We start from the raw sequence: 20,123 nt of genomic DNA on the forward strand, positions 1-20,123 counted from the left end.
ATCACATCAAAGTGACTTCTGTGCATCTAGTGGTATGCTGGAGAAGAACTGAGAGCTCCTTTACGAGATTTTCTAAAGGCAGCACAGAGGGATTAGCATGCCATTAGTAATGCTGTTTGTCACAGTATAATTTATTGAGGTTGATTGGTAATTTCATCAGTCACTGCTGTTGTGCAACACTTAAAAATCTGCAGCATTACATGGAGAAGGCAGTTCACTGGGCCATGATATTTAGCAAGGGTAAAGGCAAGGGTAAAACTATGTAAAATTGTGGGGCAGCTCTTATCATCATTAGAGAACAAGTGTGATTATGAGCCATCTCTGCTGATAAGGATGCTGAAACACAGTAAGAAACTTGAGCACATATTTTTGATGAGCACAATACTGCCCTGTGCAGGAAAAAGGAAAAAAATTACATAGGGGGAGTTGGAGTCAGGCCGTGCAGGGAGGGGAAGGTTTTTGTAGGCTGCTTCTTGGTACTTGGTTTTCCAGCAGAAAGGCTGCTAGGAAAATCTACCCACAGGAATAGTAATGGCACCTGTGTTGAGATACTTCTTGAATTAGCTATTTATTCTCTGCACCCCCTGCCTCCCCATTGCCTTACTGGCATAGCAAACTGCAGCTTCTTTCCAAAAGCATTTTAAGCTGCTTGACCTTCAAGCATTGCAGCAGAGCAAAGGGTTCTCTGCTCTCCTCAGAGGCTACATGAGCTAAGGATTTTATACTGGAATACCTCTGAAGAAACTACCTACTGAGGAAATTATTCATCCCTGTCGGATTGCAGCACACTAAATTGTTCTTCTACAAATGGTGTCATTGTGCCCAGAACATGGATACAAGAGAAGGAGGTGAGACCCACAAATTATGGCCTGGGATATGGTCTGGCACCTCCTAGAATCTGTCAAAACTTCTAATATCTGGTCAGATTTTTCCCTTTTAACTGATATCTTTCCATCTTTCTATCTGTCTTCCTTTTATTTTTATCTTTTTCTCTTTTTGCTTTTCCCTTGTTTGTTCTCTTCTTTCTTCCACCTCAGTACCTTGCCTTGCCTAGCCACCTTCTTAATTTAAACACACCCAGCTTACAAAGTTTATATCTGTGAACAACATCTTCATATGCAGAAATAAAGTCACTTCCAAGCTTTGGCATTTGCAGGAGTTGAGCCTGAAGTGTTAAAGTACAAACACTTTCTGATCAGCCATTCCCTTGATAACAGATGGCCCAATCTATGCTCCAAGATTGTCTTTAACTCTGTCTGACCCAACATAAAACCAAATGTTCATAAACTGCAGTTCTCCGTACCCCAAGATGTCCATTTTTGGCTGTAAATCTGGAGCACATGCTGTTATCTGAGATTTGTAAGTCATGTGCGATACAGGGAGGTGCATTATCCTCCTTGGGGGTGTCTGATCGACACAGGCAGAGCAGAGCATCCGCCAGCAACCTCGGCTTCTCCAGGGAAGCTTTCTCTGCCAGTGTTTGCAACGTGATAAAGTCATTTTCTAATTTCCCTGGATAACACCTCGCCTCATACCTTGGGTAAATATATCAAGCCCAAGCCATGGGAACCACTCACATTAAAGGCCACAGCGATCACACTGTGCTTGGGTGGGAAAGGACCCCCTTGTACATCACTGGAATTTTGGATCAGCAAGGATGAAAGCTCCTTCTTTCCATTGGCATTAGCGTTCTGCCTCAAGGGCAGGAGAGCAGAGAAAAAAAGCCAGATGTAGAGCCCATGGAGCTGCTGAAATAACACCTCAAAGTTAATGAATTGTGAGGAGTCAAACCACAGCTCAGATGTCTGGCTGAAAAGACTCTTCCTCAGCATTTGTTCAGCTACTAATGGGTTGTGTCACACACTGCTGCTGAGAAGGGAACAGGGAGATATCTCCAGCTGGATGCTTGGCACACCCTCATTTAAGGAGGAAAAGGGCTGAATCTGCTCTTTCTGATAAGGCCACAAATTCTGTTAATCAAATGGATGCAAAAAAAGTATCCCCTTTCTTATAACACATTAAACTTTTGTCTCAGGCTTCAAAATAAGAAAATAAGAGAGAATTTGCTTTTAAGGTATCCATAAAATAGACACATATTCAAGTTTCATTGATGCAAAAAAAATGTCTTTTCACAGGCATTATTTTTTGCAGAGCAGGGGGAAGGGGAGCTCCTAATCTGTTTATACTAGGATTAATATTAGGAGCTAGTTAGTTTTTCCAAGGTTCAGCAGAGCATGAGGGGGAAAACAAAACAAAACTTATTTTCAGGAATGTTTACCAATGGGTTTGGGTCATGATTTGTGTTTTGAAACTTGGGAGGCCAGTTTTTGAGCTTCACTGTTAGTGTTTAATTTAAGGATTAGGAATTATTGAGTTAGGTTCATTAAAATAGCTGGGTTTTGTCCTTCAAAAATTTAAGAAAACATGGTGTAAGCCTTGGAGAGAAGGTCTCTTTCTGGGTAACAACAGCCTCATTCAGCTCTAAGCGTATGGCTGTCTTTGTTTTAGAAACCTGTGTTAAAATAAGGATAAGGCTCCCCATTCTAGCAGAATCATCAGCCCTGTTCTCAGGGATTTACATAGTTCTCAATAATACTGGTTTAAGCCATGAGAAATCTACTCAGATCCCAGCATATTAAAATTACTGTTAAGTGTGATGGGAGTAATTTCTCCCCTAAATTTCATGTTCAGTTCCCAGTTTGAAGAGAGGGGAGTGTGAAGCACCAACATCACAGACAGGATAAGGCTGGCAAAGGGCAGCTCTGAACTCTCTGGGTGAGTAGAGAATGAAGATACTGAAATATTAAAAGAAAACCCAAACCAGACCTTGAGGAGGGACCAGTTCCAGATCTCATCATGAGGACATCCTCTTGGAAATGCATGAACGGGACAAAGGTGCTTGTCCTGTTGCAATGGGCTAGTCTTCAAAAGGCAAAATGAATTCCCATGCCCTGGCAGGAGGAGGACAAGGCTCCTCCTGGGCCAGATCTCACCCCTTGAGCTTCCCAAATGATTTGCAGCAGTCTGTGTGGCCCTTTGCCAAACGCATGGCAGGATCTTTGCACTGCCATTCTCAGCAGGTCCAGCTCTGCTTTCAGCCACTTTAATGTACCAGAATTCAAAGCAGCTGCCCCCTTACACTGTGGAGTAGGACCAGCCCCAACTTGAGTACGTGTGGTTGTGCTCACAAAATGTCCCATTAACTGAGAGCAGTCCTTAGTGGGTTTTCATTTCAAGAAGAGTTTTAGAAGTTTGGGTCACTGTAAACAAAACTGTGCTCTCCTCTGTTTTGGGTGTTTTACAGCAACTCTGCTCTTTTTTTCTGTGTCCCAACCAGCTGAGTGTAGCTGGCAGGAAGACAGTGAATCCATTTTACGATGACTTTCAAAGTTTCAAAATGTGTTTTGGATCTGTCTTGGAGTGAAAACAAAACCTTTTGAACTTTTTTGTACTGTGAAGTCATGTCAAGACCATTTTTGCCTGGGAAGACTCTGAGCTCCTCTCTGTGATGCAGACTGCGAAGTCAGCCTTGGCATTGCTGCTGGGTGTCAGGTGGCAGCTTAGAGCTCTGGAAACAGCAGCTCAGTGATGTATAGAAAAACCTGGAAACCTTCAGACATGGCTACAAGACAAGCTGGTTCCTAGACCAGAGAAGATGTGGATGACCCATCCTTGAAAGGGCTCAAAGCCAGGTTGGATGGGGCTCTGAGCCAGCTGATTTAGTGGAAGGTGTCCCTGCCCATGGCATGGAGGTTGAAAGGAGATGATCTTTAATGTCAGTTTTGTGATTCTGTGATTCTACTCTGGACAGTTTCTCCTAGGTGGAATAGCTGCTGTAACTTTTCTCAGGAATGCTACAGCTCTTCCTAATGTGTAAGGTCATGGTGACATTGAATTTCTGTGACAACAAACCAGCCATGGCCAAAGTGGATTTTAACCCTGTTCCCAGCCTGACTTTTCACTTTTACACATGCCACCAGCTTGCTGATGTAGATACCACTCTTCTCATCTTTCCATGCTTAGCAGGGGGAGATACACTGTGCAATAACTAAATAAAACAAAGAACAGAAAAAAAACCTTATCAGGTTTGAAACTGCCTTGTTTTCCTTCCTTGTGTTCTTATATTCTTCCAGCATCTCTGTTTCATTTGTTGTTTAAGAGAGATAAACTTACTGAAAAATGCAAGCTCTGGTCCAGAGAATACCAATTCTAAGTTAATTTTTCCAGAAAGAGACCCTGACTATGTACTCAGTTGTGTATGTCAGCTGTCACATACTCTCAGACCTGTGAGGTATTACACCAGCATTGGATTACAGTGTATTTGATTTTGAAAAAAAGGAGAAGCTGTACTACTGTAATCATTATTTAAACCATATCCTTTTGATTTGTTGGATGGCAGGCTACCATTCACACATAGCATATCATGCAGTCAAAAATAAGGGGCCTGCCTTTGAGTGAAAAAAATAAAGCCTTTTTTTTTCAGATTAATTACTCACTTTTTGCATAAAAAACATTATTTCAGCTAGAGAGGGGGAGAAAGAAAATTTGAAAATGTGATCTTTCGAACACAGGGGCTTCCTATGAAACATAACTCCATGTGTCAGGTGCTGTGATAGCACAAAGATTCTCCCTGAAGAACTTTAAATCTGAATAGAAAACAGCTAGAAAAACACCATATTTTTAGTATAGATCTTATATACTCCAAATGGAGAAATAGACGAATGAGAGAGTGGATATTTTATCAGAAATATGTCATGTTGAAAAGGAAGCCTCTCTGGGAAGGCAGTCAGATGCACTAACCACAAGATTATCATTCTTAGTTATTATCTTTTCAAAAGATTTCACGTCGTAATTTCTGCCATTCTGGTTAATACCACATTAAATGGAAAAAGCAGATTACTTGTCACATAAATTACTAGAGCAGACCTGCCACCAGTCACCCATGAGGAGGCACTGCCTGTTTTACATCCTTGATGATGCTCTGAGGCTTATGAAGTCCACATGGTTCACCCAGGCGTTACCTCCACAGAACCTTTGCTGTCACTTCCTGCCTCACATACCAATTATTTCCACACATTGTTGTAGAGCTCATCTTACATGCTAGGATTAACTAAGAGTCAGATTCAAACCTGGTACCCAATCAAGCTGGACATCAAGGCATTCTCCAAGGAGCTGGCAAACACCAAATGCCCAGCAGCCCTTCCAGATGGAGATTAGTTATTTTCCCCTTGGCCATCCATCTCCCTGCTTCTCCATCAAACAGAACTGGGCACCTATGATTTCTTAGCCACAAAGTACATGGTTTATATTTGAAGAAAAGCATTTGTAAGAAACATGACAGATTCACGTAAGCATCCAGTGAACTCATGCTGTCTTCTTCAATGTTTATATTAACTTATTATGCTCTACTGTTGTCAAATAATTACATAACTATCCACAGTCATTTCAAACAGCCCTTCAACCCACATCAGCCTCGTGTATAAACATTGGTGCTTTATACAGTCATTTTGTATGAAATTTGTCTGCAGGGCAACAGTTTGCTGTACTGTATGCCTTTTGTGAGATGACTCAGGCAGCAGCTAAGGCTCAAAGTGCTTTTGATTCCCTTGCAAACAGTCTGTCTGCCTTCCCTGCTGTCTGAAGCCCAAGATCTAAGAAGGGGTTGTCCAGCATGGTCTGTGTCCAGAGTCCTGCTAATAAATCACTGAGCTGCAAACAGCAGACACAAACAGATCCCAGGCATCTGGACCCCTCACTCCATAACTGCAGGCACAAAGTCTTCCATCATGTCTTCTAAACAGGTCCAATTTCAGCTCAAGCGCCCATTGTTAATGTGTCAGATGCTGCCAGGTTGCGAGAATATGGTTCTGTGCCAAAGCAGCATTAATTTGTGTATCATTTGAGGTCATTAGCTTGGGCTCAGCCCTGCCCTAACCGTAAAAGAAGCAAAATACAGTGTATCTGGAAAGATTTGGTGGCTTTTTGCCCTTTGAGGAGCAGTCCCACACAGTAAAATAAAAAAGACCCGAAACTCCAGAAAATGATGCAAAACAACTTAAATCTCAAAGAGACAAAGACTGCCTCTTTGGAAAAACTTCAGGCACTCTTAAAAGCAAGAATGTATAGGATGTGTCACTGTCTGACTTCCCACCCTGCTTTTGGGCAGTGAAAGTGGAGAAATAGTCCAGAAGAAAAAAATGTGTAATCATGACAAGCCTGTTCATCTCACAGTGTAAAAAGTGCCCAGGAGACAGTGAATCCCATCAGCCAGGAGCAATTAGGCACCGGGTGTAAGGACTGGCAGAAGGCACAAGCATCATGTAATTCCAATTTAAGACCTTTTTAAACATATAAGAGAAACCTGAGCCAACATTGTTGGCCTGGGGACAGATTCATGTCCCTCCACCTTCATCCTGAAGTGTTTTGGTTTTATCTCAAAGGATTTTGCACAGCACTAGCCCATATTCTCATTTGAGAAGAAAGCAAGGAAGAAAAAAGTCTCAGGAAATTTAGCTGATTTCTCTCTAGGTTTGAAGAAATGGACACTTCTGCCTTTCCTCTTACTGGTAGGAAGGGTTGTGGTCTTTGTTCTATGAAAGCAAGAAACCTCAAAACCTCTGGGCTGAGTAAAGAACATTTTTTAGTACTTGTCTCTTTCTCAGTGACCCATCCTCTTATTGTATGTACACATGAACACACACACACATGAACACACAGACACACATTTTGTATTTCATTAAAAAACATTCTGGTAACAATCAGAGGCAGCTCATAAATGTCATATTTCGAAAAGCATAATGCGTGATTCCCTCCTTAGGGCAGTTTTTATGACAAACACTATACCAATGCTTGTGTATAATTTCTAAGGCTATAAAAAAACTTTTTATGGTTCTTGGGCTAATATCTGAAAAGTAGAGTACATTTTCGTATGAAATTCTTTCACAGTATTTAAAGCACAATATCCTCTGCCAGTCCACCCTCCCTCTCGGTTTTCTTTCTATGCAAAACCATGTGACAAAAAGCAAAGTCCTTTTAAGAAACATACCTCTGGCCTAGAGCCAACCTCTCTTTTTCTTTTTTTTCTTTCTTTTTTTTTGGGTTTTGCCAGTTGAAGCTGACAGATATCTATAGCAAACAGTTAACATATATAAACATGTCAGCTGTAAAACAAATACACTTTGAAAGAAAACAGAGAGCTGGAGTGGTTTATGCTGCAAGACAATGTTGGTGCAATTAGCAGAGGCAGGGTGTGGGGTCTTCAGGGCACGTTTGGCAGGTCTATCCAAGGTAGAAGTACCTTTCTTCTTCACTCTGTCAAGTCCTGTGTGGATGGCATGGAAAAAAAGACAGGCCCCTGGTGTCAGAGCCACCATCTGGTGCAGATGAAAAGAAGGCATAAGCAGTTTTTGATGCTGAGGAGGTGTGCATGAGAGACAGCTGCAAGCACGTGTTCCAGGGATACATTTCGCAGGTCAAATAAGCTAAATCGTCACTGAATTGCAGCCACTTAGAGGCTTGATCCTGCAAAGCCTCTGCCAGATGCTGAGCCCTCCTCCCTCTGCTCCAGCCAGGCTTTGCTCTGCTGCTTCCATCGCGTGCCACTTAACGGGATCGTAAATGAGCGGGACTGAATTAATTAGAGATAGGAAAGAAAACCACTTAGGAAAAACAATTAGCAGTGTGGGCTGCTGCAGTGCACTGTGAGCAGGCTCACAGCACCCCACTAGTGAGGAGCCACCTCAGCACCAGAGTCACTTATAGGGATGTTGACCACAGAGAGGTGGATGCACAAGGCTGGGGCAAAACCCAAAGGATGATGACCAGGGAGGGAGGGAAGGTGTCTTGCTTGGTTCTGCTCCCTCCTCTGCTGAAGGGCACATCTCCACACTGAGCACTGCCTTTTATTGGGGCAAAGGTGTTCATGGGTCCAGGCTTGTCATTTTTGGCTGTTATCAGACTGAATGAGGAAAATAACAATTTTAGCCTGCCTGCCAAGTCAGTGAGTGGGACTGGCATCCTTCAAGAGTAGCTCAGGGTGGGCTTTGGTATCCAAGATGCCATGAGATGGATCCAGCCCCTGCTGAGCTTATGTCCAGAGGTTCTCCTTCTTGGTGGGCCCTATAAAGCAGTCTAGCACAGACCAGACACCAGGGTGGCTCCAGGCCATCAAACCCTAACAATAGATTAAGAATAGACTAAACAGATAATTAAACAGATTAATTCAATTCTCAAACAGACTAGGAGTGCAATTAAATGGACTCTGATTCCCCAGGCTGGGAAAGACACCACTGAAGGGGATATGATAGTGATCGCAAGACTGGAAAATATGAATAGAAGATGGCTCTTTGCTGTCTTTTCTAATACAAGAGCCAGAGGACATCAGATGAAACCAGTTAGTAACAAGTTCAGAGTAAAAAAAAAGAAACAAAAGAAGAGCCATTTTCCCCAGTGTGTAGTTAAGAGGGGGAGCTCTTTGCCATAGGGCAACCACATACAATTGTGGAAGGAAAATAATTTAAAGGCTATTAAAGGCAGAAATCTCCCCTGGCTCAGGGCAGAGCGAAGGCTGATGGGCTGTGGAGAGTGCAGTGCAGGACATCACTGGGGACTGGCTCTGCTCACACCTCAGCATCTGTGGGGGCACAGGCCAGGTCTGCCTTGGAGGGAGGATCAGTTTAGGACCAGGGTCCGTGTCCTGCTGAAACAGCGTGAAATTCACATCTCAAATCACAGCCCAAAAGGTTATTACCAGCAGAGATGCTGCCTGGGGTTGGAGGGGAAGGCACACACCTCAGAGTCCTTTGCACAGTGCAGCCAGCAGCACCTGAGCACCCTGGAAGCTGAATCTTCTTGAAAAAATTAAATGTGGGCTAAGAAGGGGCTTCATCTTTCTGATGCCTCCCAGGGACACAGATGAAACCTTTCTTCTTTTGTGACGGGAAGAAAAGAGGGATTAACAAGCAGTGATGGGTGAAATTCAAACACTTTGCAGGTTTCGTTCAATTTGGGTAAGTCCGAAACAGATCTGGAATGGAATTTAAGCAATACACAAATTTCAGAAAATGCCTTTCACCAAAGCAATTTCCCACATCTCAGCTTGATGTCATTTAATGCAGATATAAATAAGGATGAAAGCAAATGGTTTTGACTGCAAGAATATGCTTAACACGTGATTCATAAATAAGAAAATATTCTGCAGAAAATTATTTTTCAATTGCCTTTTAATTTTTACCAGAAAGGTAAGATTTTTGAAATGCCATTTTTAAATGAGTTAGATTTTTAATCCCATTTCTTCTTTCTTTCTTTCCTTCCTTCCTCCCTCCCTTCCTTTCTAATTCACATTTTTATACTCATCATTCCCTCACACTACTCCATCTACTGCTGAAAAAAATAAAAAAGATTTCTTAACCCTTAGAGAAAACGGCTCTTCACTTAAACCTACTGGAAAAAAATAGAAGAAAGAATTTTAAAATGTGAAACTGCATGGAAAACAAAGCTGCTTTTTGAATGTCTTTCTACCTGAAATATGGGGCAGAAAGCACATGCAGAATTATTTTGAAAAGTGGGATGCCTCTACTTTTGCCTTTCCCACTGCAGGCACAGGAGATTTGATAGGTCACACTCAGCTCATTGAGGAGCAACTGAGACGTCACCTGCTAAAGGATAATATTAGGGATGCCATGGTTCCTGGTTAGATCTGCTTTTACAGACACACAGGAAGTCTGCAGCAGAAAAGGGATTAAGAACAAGCCTTAAATGAGTGACCTCTCCCACCCTCAAAGCAGCCTCTCTCATTTCTTTCTCCTTCCCAACAGAAAACACATGCTGCTGATGGGGACAGAAAAAGGGAAGGTGACCCCTGAGACCACTGAGCAGACAATGCCATGCAAAGCAGAAGCAGCATTGTGATTTTCTTTGCTTTTTTTTCTTTACTTTTTTTTTTTTTTCCTTGTCTCCTCAAATATTTTCAACAATAAAAATGCACCTGATTTCCATGCAGTTCCAGTCTGGCATGGGACCTGCTAATCCCTCAGGAGCTCAGAGAGTCCCCAAGGCAGCAGCATCTCCTTTTCTGGTCCCCTGCTGCACAGCAGCCCCCTGATGCTGATGCTGGGGCCAGATCCTGAGGCAGCACATGCAGAGGTGCTGCTGACTGGCACTGGCTGAAGATCAGTCCCTGAGATTAACTGCTGACTTTATAGCTCCAGTTTCAGGGGGGATTTTCCAAAGCACCTGTTTGGTACATGTATATGTAACAGAACAGGAGAAGCTGCATAGATGGCTTTATCCCCCTCCATGATGTAGCATAAACAAGTTCAGTCTTTTATTTCAATGCATGAGAAAATTACTCTCCAAATAACAAAAATATCCAGAGAAGCTTTCTGCCAGTTCAGCAAAGCAGCGTGTTGCGAGAGCTACTGGCACCAAGCTGCTTGAGAAGAGACTTCAACCCCAAAGCAAATGTCTGTGGAAGCTTTATGAGAACCTAGACCAAGAGACAAGCCAACAGTGGATATCTGTGGGCTTCTTTTGGGCCAAACACAAGAGATTCCACTATCTATTGTATGAGGAAGGATTTCTGGAGTTCATGGGCTTCATAGCCTGAGGTGAGGAAAACCCTCACAATGCCCTTAGCTGGAACATAACTGCCTGAGGTTTCTGACTCTTCCAGGTTTATTTTCTCATATGAAATCTCCTTAAAGAACAAAATAAAGGGATGGTCAGTCTATAGATAGATTAACTCAGCAGGATTTCCAATAACCTGCCTGGTTCTTAATGCCTGAAGCCTTAACAATCCTGACTGGTAATAGCAGCTTGGACCAGCCATCTGACACCTGCAATAAAACAGGGCACTCATTGGAATTGCATTTCAACTGCTCACAGATGTCCCTGTCTTCAGAGAATCGTAGAATCATAGAATCACAGACTGGTTTGGGTTGTAAGGAACCTTAAAGGCCATCTTGTTCCAACTCCCTGTCATGGGCAGGGACACCTTTCCCTAGACCACAAGAACTGCAGGAGACCATGCAGCCTCTGGGTCATGGGCAGCCACAGGCCTGTTCCTAAACATGGATGGGCTCTTGTTGGATTTTTTTCAGGAAGATATTGGTTTGTTTTTCTCTCAGGGCAAATCCATTGCCTTTTAGGACTGAGTTCTGACACTCAGAGATCAGAATGTCACTTGGGGCCACCAGCATAATAATTTGTCCATGAGCTTATGGGTGACATTGACAATGTTCTGTAAGTGATTGGGATGGTTCAGAAAGCTGAAGGGTGAGTGCAAGAGAGGAGAGGGACATGTGGCTGTGTGGGACCTCTGAGACCACTAAGCATGATAATCTGAGCTGCTGAGGAGCTATCATTCCCAAAAAACCCTGGAGAAACCCAGCTGACATTCTCTTCTCAGTGCCAGTCGCTTACCTTGGCCAAAATATAAATTGATCTAGGACAGGAACACAAATGTGCTGTGCTCTTTTTACTTTACAAGCATAGATGTGACCAACAAATCTCACCACAGCCCTGAAGTCCAGTTCAGCTGAACTGGAGACTGCAACAGCTGTGGAGAGGAAATGAGTTTGCATGAGTATTTGGCTGCTGGTGTTCCCTTTCAGCTGAAATTAATGTCAATGGTTGTTGATGCTACGGGTCATTTCCTGTCTCTCCCATTAGATCTGGATCTTCAGTGGACTTGCCAATGGTAAAGAAAGATCTGGCTAGCTTTCCAACCAGCTTTTCAGGCTTAGAAGTGTTCTTGTGAGCACTGGAGAGTAATTATGAAGCAGGGTGTACCCCATGTCCCACAGAAGTTCATAGCAGAGATTGACAGAAGTAGAAAAACATGCTGCTGTTTGAGGGGAGCTACTCACTGCCTGAAGACTTGCTAGTCCAGCTGGATATTAACCTTTGCTCAGTTCAACTTTCATGGTTTTGGTCCATGCAAATTTGAGGCACGTTCTCTTCTCACCCCTTTTCTATTTATTGCATTCTTCTTTTTTTTCATAAAATTTCCTCTGCATCAGGGGAAAGTGCCTGTAGGTGTATTTGGAAATACTACCCTAGGCACTTAACTGAGGCAAGATCAATCCTGTGGCTCTCAGGCTTGCTGGGGAGAAGTTTTGTGGTTTCTGCCCTAACATTTTCTCTCATATCTCTAGAGGAGCCCATTTCTCCCCCGTTTCTGTGAAGGAGGCCTCTGAGGGCAGCTGGCTAAGTTTGGTTCCTAAAGGGGTGAAAACTGCTGCCCTGCAGATGTCACAGGGAGTTCAGTTTGCCCAGGACAGGGAGGCACTTGTGAAAGCACAACCCTTTTTTCTGAATTCTTTGTTTGCTGTGCCATGGCCCGACAATGAAGGCTGGGATCTCTCTGTGCCAGGCACCACATAAAAAACAGAGAGAGAAACTTTTCTCACCCCAGAGTTTGCAGTCTAAACAGATGAATGCTGCAGAAGAGTGAGCAGAGTTTGGCTTGCAAATATTATGTTAGCTCCCTGATTTCTTCATGGATGGCTGGGAGGCAGATGTATTGCTTTCTTTGAATGGTTTGGAGGGGTATCCGTGCAAGCCTCGGAGTGGAACAGGATCTCGTCTTTATGGCAAATTTGGCATGGGGAGATGTTCCCAATTAAATTTGTGCATGATCAGATGAGCACTGGCAATCCTAGCAGAAGAATTTCAAACTCAATTGGTTTAATTTGCTGCATACAAAGAATTGTGTTCATTTGAAAATGCTTTTGTTCCAGAATTAGGGCATCTCAGTGTGGAGCTTTTAAGGGACAACTATTCTTTCTAAAGCTATCCCTTCCCTTAATCTAAATTAACTTCCCTGGACAGAAAAGTGTGTGTGTGTATGTAACACAGAAGGGGCCAGGGGAAAAGCAGGAAGGGATTAGTTGAAAGGAAAAACAAAGGAAGGGGCAGAGATTTGAAGGGGGGGAGATAAACTGACATTGAGAGGGAAGGAAAATGAAGAGCAGCTGGAAGGACGAGCCCATCAGACCAGGACCTGAGCAGGGGGGATCTCCCAGCACGTACAGGGCCAGGCAGGGAGCAAGGGGCTGTGGGGTCCCCATCAGTATTTGCACCATGGAGCCCTCAGCTTCTGGAGACACCATTTGCTGCAGAGCTCAGCTCTGGACTTGTTGTTTGTTGTCTTAAAGGAAAGGAAGTGTTTTCATTGAGGGAAAACTTTTTTTCTATAAAAGTTGCAAGGAGCTCCAGCATATTTGATGCACTAATGCAAGTTGTTGCTTATTACAAATTCTTGTTCATCACACTTCTGTAATCAAAGGCAATTAAGCAAAAAGTTTAAGTTGCTGAAAAACAAATGAAAATATTTTTTTTAATAAAAGAGGAAAAACAAAGACAGAAAGAAATAAAAAAGGACCAAAGTTCATCATTACTACTAAATGGGGCAGGGGAGAGGAAATTCTCCACATTTTGACCACAACAAGCTGACAATGCCATATGAAACCTGTATCTCATGACCAGGAGCCAGCCTTCCCCTGCAATGTTGTGCCATGGGGCTTTAATGGAGAGGTGATTATATCACCTACACACACAGGCTTTTGTCTAAGTAAACAATACTTCTTGCCAGACTGAATTTCTTATGAGCAGGAATTGTGTTTGGTGTGACCCAAAAGCACAGCCAAAGTTCAGTTATTAAAAAAAATTAAAAAGAGATGGAACAGAATAATTATATTTTACACATTAATTCGCTGAGAAATAGAACAAGAACACTGAGGGCACCAGTCTTCTCCAAAAGCTTAGCAGCACCTTCTTCCCATTACAAATTACTGTGGCTCCTGAATCCTTCAATTTGTTTATGCCCTTAGCCATTAGGGTGAGTCTGAGCTCATAGGTGGGATTTTCACCATTAATCTTGATAAAACCAGGCTTGAAAAGTGAGAAATCCATCTGGGTGCATGTCATACAGGAAGAGCTGCCATGCATAGAATCATAGAAAGACTTGGGTTGGAAGGAACCATACAGGTCACCTGGTTACAACCACCCAGCTATGGGTCACCCATAAGACCAGATTGTTCTAAGCTCCATCCAACCTGGCCTCAAACATTTTCAGGGATGGGGCAGCCACAGCTTCTCTGGGAAACATCCTCCAACCTTTGAGGAATTAATTTCACCCTGATAGCTAATTTAAATCTCCCATGTTTCAGTTTGAAACAAGTTCCCCTTGTCCTGGCACTGTCTGCCCATGCAAAGAATCACTCTCCTTCTTTTCTGAAAGCCTCCTTCAACTCCTGGAATGCCTCAATGGGGCAGGGAGGCCTCCCAGTACTTAAAATACATAGAGGGTCTCCATTCCTGTAAGTGTAAATTAGGTGAGGAGGATCTCAGAGGTTGTTGTGATTCCCTGTACAGTCTGACTGGAAGAAGGGTGATACTTGAGACCTCTCCTAGGAATGCACTTCCTCCTTGTTGGTGCTGCACATCCATGATCAGGACTTGATCCCAGGGCCAGGAGAGCTGTTGAACTTTGCTTTCCAGGTACAGAAGTTTTGTATTCCTCTATGGGGTGGTTCCCACTGCTGCACTGTCAGGTAGCACGTGGTCTCCTGGGGCTCCTAATTCATGTTATGTGCAGCCATTCAGACGAGGCTCTTTGAACTTGATCTTACACTTGGCAAAGCTGGGTCTGCTCCAGCTCTCCTGCGGGCTTCCTGTGTGGCATTTGGAAATGTGTTTATCCATCCCACACTTCAGTTCTCCCCACTGAAAAAGAAAAAATGGGAATCGTGTTCTTATCTCCCAAGGGACCGGGCGGTGGAATTGTGGACTGGGAAAGGCTGAACCTGAGGGGCAGTGAGGGACAGAGATGTCCTCGGGGTCTGTCTGTGATTAGAGGGAGCTGCATGGAGTCAGATGCTCCTGTCAGCCTTATACAAAAGCAGATGTGTGAGATGTTCAGCTACATTTTTTTTAATGTTACTTTTTACCCTGCCTGCATTTTTCTTTTCTTTGTGTAAAATTATGACCTTTTAAATATCAAATGGACTATATATTATTAGAGAACAGTTGCTTGGTTTTGTAAGAGTAACAAATATGTTTTCTATTATATTCTCCAGGTGCATTCTATAAAAGGGGCGTTTATGGTAGAATCATATATATTTCAATAAAGGCTTAGTAGTTTTATGTCAGAAAGAGGTAGCCCTGAAACCAAAACCATACATTTCAACTTCACTGAGATTGCATTTTTGTTTGAAATAATGTAAACCCTCAAATGGGAACAAAACATATTGGGTATTACACAAAGGTTAGAGGGAGTCACTTAGGAGTTAGAGCAGAAAAAAAAAATATTGATCATTTATATGGGATTAGGGAAAGTTGGAAAATGTAATAAAACCCCACAAAAGTAGGCAGAGAGCTGCATAATACTACAAAACCTGGAAATTGATACCCACTGCCTTCACTTTTACTATTTGGAATCTTACTTGGGAAAATAGTTAATTAAAGCTGAGCCATTGAAATGGTAATTTACAGCCCCATTCGGAGCAGAAGCCTGGAACAGTGAATTCTGGAGCAAGGCTGTGCATCACAGAGTTTCAGCTCAAAACTGCTGTACAGACATTGCTGCAAAAGCCCTGTTTCTGCTGTCTTGTGTCTATTAATCAGTATCTCTGTGTATACATGATGGTTTGAACCATTTTACAAATACTTGTAGGAGGAGATGTTGCCAAGACCTATCTTGATACTGCAGCCATAAATAAAGTGTCTCAACACAGAGCTCTGAATTTAAAACAAACTGCTTGAAGAAGGTGAGGACAAACACTTTTTATGAAATATGAACAAGCCTTCAGTCTTAAACCAAACACAGAAGGAGTCTTTGATATTGAAAAATCTGAAGAATAAGTGGAGATTTTGGTCATCTTCTGTGACTCCTGCAAATGTTTTCAACTATCACAGATTTATTCAAGTGTGTTTCATCATTTTATTAAATCTGTCTCATCTTCACTATCCCTGAGATTTCCAGGAGAACATTTAAAAAGTGGTTAAGTTCTGTCAGGGTGTCTTTTGTTCTCATATTCTCTCCCAGAAGGGGAAACAAGTGAAACTGCCTTTTTTCAGGCAAATTAAAAAAAAAAAAAATCATATCCACTACTTTTGAGAACATCCCCAGCAAGACCAAAAATATTCCTTTTCAGAGAGAATGCAAACTCCTACAAATCTGAGAAAGAAACTCCCACAGGCTTTTCCTTGTGGATAAATTATTTAATGTACATTTGCTGGGTGTTCCTTGCAATTTCCCCGGCAGCTCCTGGAAGGGGCTGTTTGCAGACATGAGAGAACTCCAGAGGTGTGATCAGGCACAAAGAAAGCCCCTGGGCCCATTGATAGACTGACTTCTCAGGATGATCAAACCAGTCAGCACACAGCATCAGTCTTGAAATAACTCATGATACTCTCTCAGACTCGTGCAAGCAGGAGATGAAGTGACCACAGCAGTCGCTACCTTACACAATTACCTCACCCTGGAGAATGAAAACCAGTGTCCCTGATGTTTATAGACCAGAGCCAGCCCTGGCACATCTGCATGGCCTGTAAGGAGCAGATCTGAAATAAATTATTCCCTCAGTCATAATGAGCCTTTTTTAAAAAAAAAATATTATTATGAAAAGTGCTGAGATCCTCTCCAAACAGGAGCCCAGGAGCAAGCCACAATGGATTTGGCAACAGTGAGAGCAGAGACCTAGCGGCAAGCAAAACCAAGGGCATAACTATATATTTTTTAGCATAATTAGGCTACATATTTCCTTCTGATGCTGCCCTATGCTCATTCTCTCTGCTGATTTTCAGCTGAACTGAGCATTGGCTTTTGGAATAGTTTGTTATTCCACATCTGCAGAAATATTGCACAACATTAACTTTCAGCAGCCTTGAGCCAGCGTGTCCTTTGTGTGCCTGGTGCGTTCTTCTGGCCTTGAACTGTGACAGTAAATAATGAAGTTCTGTTGACTCAGTGTTTATTCCTGATAAATCTTAGCCCCCCCCCCACCATGCTCTTCTTCATGCTGAATACCTAAATGTGTTCTCAAAACCTTTAGCCAAGTCCCATCCAAACAAAACATCTCTTTGCTGTTCCATTTGCCCCAGCTCTCTGTGTATTTCTATGAAAACACCATGAGTCTGTATCACTGCAAAAGGTAGGACAACTGCTCTGTTGGGCATCCTTCAGTGCTGGACACACAACTTTGTGTCTCACCTTTACCTTTTTCTTGATTTCCTCAAATACTGTTAAAATTGGCAGAACTTTCTCTTCAAATCTAGGGAAAGTTACACCATTTCATTCCTACTGAATTCACCTTCTGTATAGCTCTGAGTGATGAAAAAGGGTGTATTAGCATCAAAATCTATATTGCTAGATGGTGAGGGAGGTCTTTGAAAGGGATAGGCTGGGAGTCCCTGTGCTGCCTGGAGGCAGCTGGGGTGATTGCACAGCAGCAGGGCTGAAGGTGGGGGACCAGGGAGGAACACCCTGCACTCACACTGGTGTTACTGGGACCAGTCTGGCCACCAGCAACCACTGGGACATAGGAACAGGGATGTTCACATCTCATCTAAATGATAAAAATAAGGATAAAAGCTTTTCTTGGATTTTAGGCTCAATGCTGGAGGTGCTGCACAAACCTGGTGACTTGGTCTGTTGGGGTGGCTTTGAAACTATGATTGGAATAAGAAAAAAGAACAGTCTGACCAGAACTGATTCAAATTTCTGCACTATTTGATCCAGACCAGCATTTTCTTCTGGGATCGCCCTAAATTAGGCAGGAAATAGATTAATTCTGAATCTACACCTTCCTCATCAACCTTTAGTAGTTGAGTTCCTCTCAGTCTTTCCCAAGCACTTTCAGCTATGACCTGACATACTTCTGCAAGATGTTTCAGTTTTGACCAAGCCTCCTTCCTGTGAGATTGGAGAGGGATCATTACAGCCAGCTCTGGTTGCAGTTTTTGACTCCTCACAGGACAAATGCTGATACCCTTTCCCCATCTTCTCTATCACCCTTGCAAAAATCAGGGTATGAATCAAGCCTGTGCTATTTTGGACTCATTCCATTGCCTGAAATAGTCAGAACTATCAAAGATATTTGATTTATTTTCCTTCCTCTTCTTCTCATGAAAATCTTGTTTCTCCCTTAAAATATGGAAGATTCTGAGTCCAGCACAGATTTGCCTGGCTGTGATTTATATCAACTGCTGCACATGCACTTTTTAAAGTAGGTTTAAAAATTAAATTCCCTAATAGAGATTAAATATTGATTACTTAAGTAATAGCTCAGTCTGAGATAGGAAATAGATATGTAGCAACCTCCACACATCAGTCACTCGCATTCTGAGGAAATGGCATACCAGATGAAATTTAGGAATTTTTCAAATTATTTTCTTAAACCATCCTCTTCTTCTACAGAGATGCATATAAATATATGCAAATCTATTTGTATATCTGTATATATATATATATATATAAAAAACTCCTCTGAGTTTCCCTGGAAAGCTGGCTAGCTCCTCAATTTTCATTTCACTTCCTCCTGATTATTTGTCATTTCAGTAGTGATGTTAGTGCATCTTCCCCCATAACTTGTCATTCTATGTGTCCTTATAGATTTTGAAAGTGGGTGAGCCTCTGACATGGAGAAGTGGGGCTTGCCTCTTGGTGTGCTGGTGGCCTGATGTGAGCGTGTCCGCTGCCAGTGACAGTGGTGTGGCAGTGCCATCAGTGCCATGTCATGCAAGGAAGGGGAGGGACAGAGAGTGTGTGGTGTGATATGACAACAGTGACCAGACACAAACAGTCCTGGGTGCAGCACTGAGCCCTGTCTGCTTTGTGGCATTGAAGAGCTGGAAAGAAGCACCTCATCTTGGAGGGGAAGATGAAGACTCTTTTCCTCACCCTTTCACTCCATTCTTCAATATGGGGCAACCTGATCCAGTGAGTGGCAACCCTGCCCATGGCAGGGTGGTTTGGAACTAGATGATCTTTGGGGTCCCTGCCAATCCAGTTCTGTGTATGATTCTAGGTGTGACAGCTCTTCCTGTGTGACATTCACCCTGGGTGGGCTTCTGCCCTGGCTGCCACACTGAGCCTGGTCCCCAGGGTCACTGATCACTCACAGCCTGGATGCCAGTGGCAGAATGGGACCTTTGCCTCTTGTTTGCCACTGGGCTGCCTGGGCCATAGCCTTGGCTGGTGTCAGCCCTGTGGCACCCAGAGCTGCTTAGCCCAGAGCTCCTCCTCGGCTCATGTCCTTGCAGCACTGCCAACACCACTGCCTGACTTTAAACAGGAGACTCCTTTGCCAAATTTTATTGCAGCACTTTGATTATCTACTCAATTTGCTGGGAAAAGATAACAATTTTCCCTGACCTTCCCCTTCTGAGATAGCATCAAAACAAGGTTAGATATTAGATAAAGCCCAGGGACACGTGGGTCCCTGCCTGCAGAGTGCACAGCATCTTTGAAGCATGTGAACATGGCACAGAAACTGAGAAAGTGTCTGCAAGAGCAGCATCTGTCCAATTACCCTGTTCTGATTTTCTGAATCATGGGAAGATAAGTCCTTTTCATTTCTGTAGGGTATCTCCTTTGGTTGTTGCTGCAGTCTGAGTGTAACATGAGCTTAAATTGCTCAAACCAGATTTTTCTGTTGCAGATGTTTTATTTGAGTTTTCCTCATTTAGTTGGAAGGGTGCAGAAGGACAATGGCCACCCTCATTCCTGCAGAGATCCCACTTTGGGTTTCCAAGGCATAACATGACTTTTCTGAGGCCAGAGAGTTGCTCATAAGGGAGTTGTCCATTGCTGACTCTCTGCAAGGACTCTTGTGCCCCTCTTCCTACCAAAGAGTGGGGGATCCATTTCCAGAAGCTCACTAATAATTAACTCATCTGCATCATTCCCAAAGAGATTACCATTGTCATGCTGTCCTGTAGGCAAATAAACCTTAACAAGAATATCATTCTAAATAAAAGAAACACAGCAGGAGGCTTTCAGAGGTAAAACATCTACTTGGTACCTGGCTCCTTTTCATCTTCTACAGGAATGGAGCCTCCAGCTGGCACAAATCCCCAGGCAGGCAACAGTGTGAGCATCCTGCCAGGAGACACTGAAT

The sequence above is a fragment of the Lonchura striata genome, chromosome 4 (genome assembly GCF_050655825.1).
Source record: "Lonchura striata isolate lonStrDom1 chromosome 4, ASM5065582v1, whole genome shotgun sequence".
In the NCBI taxonomy this organism is placed as follows: domain Eukaryota; kingdom Metazoa; phylum Chordata; class Aves; order Passeriformes; family Estrildidae; genus Lonchura; species Lonchura striata.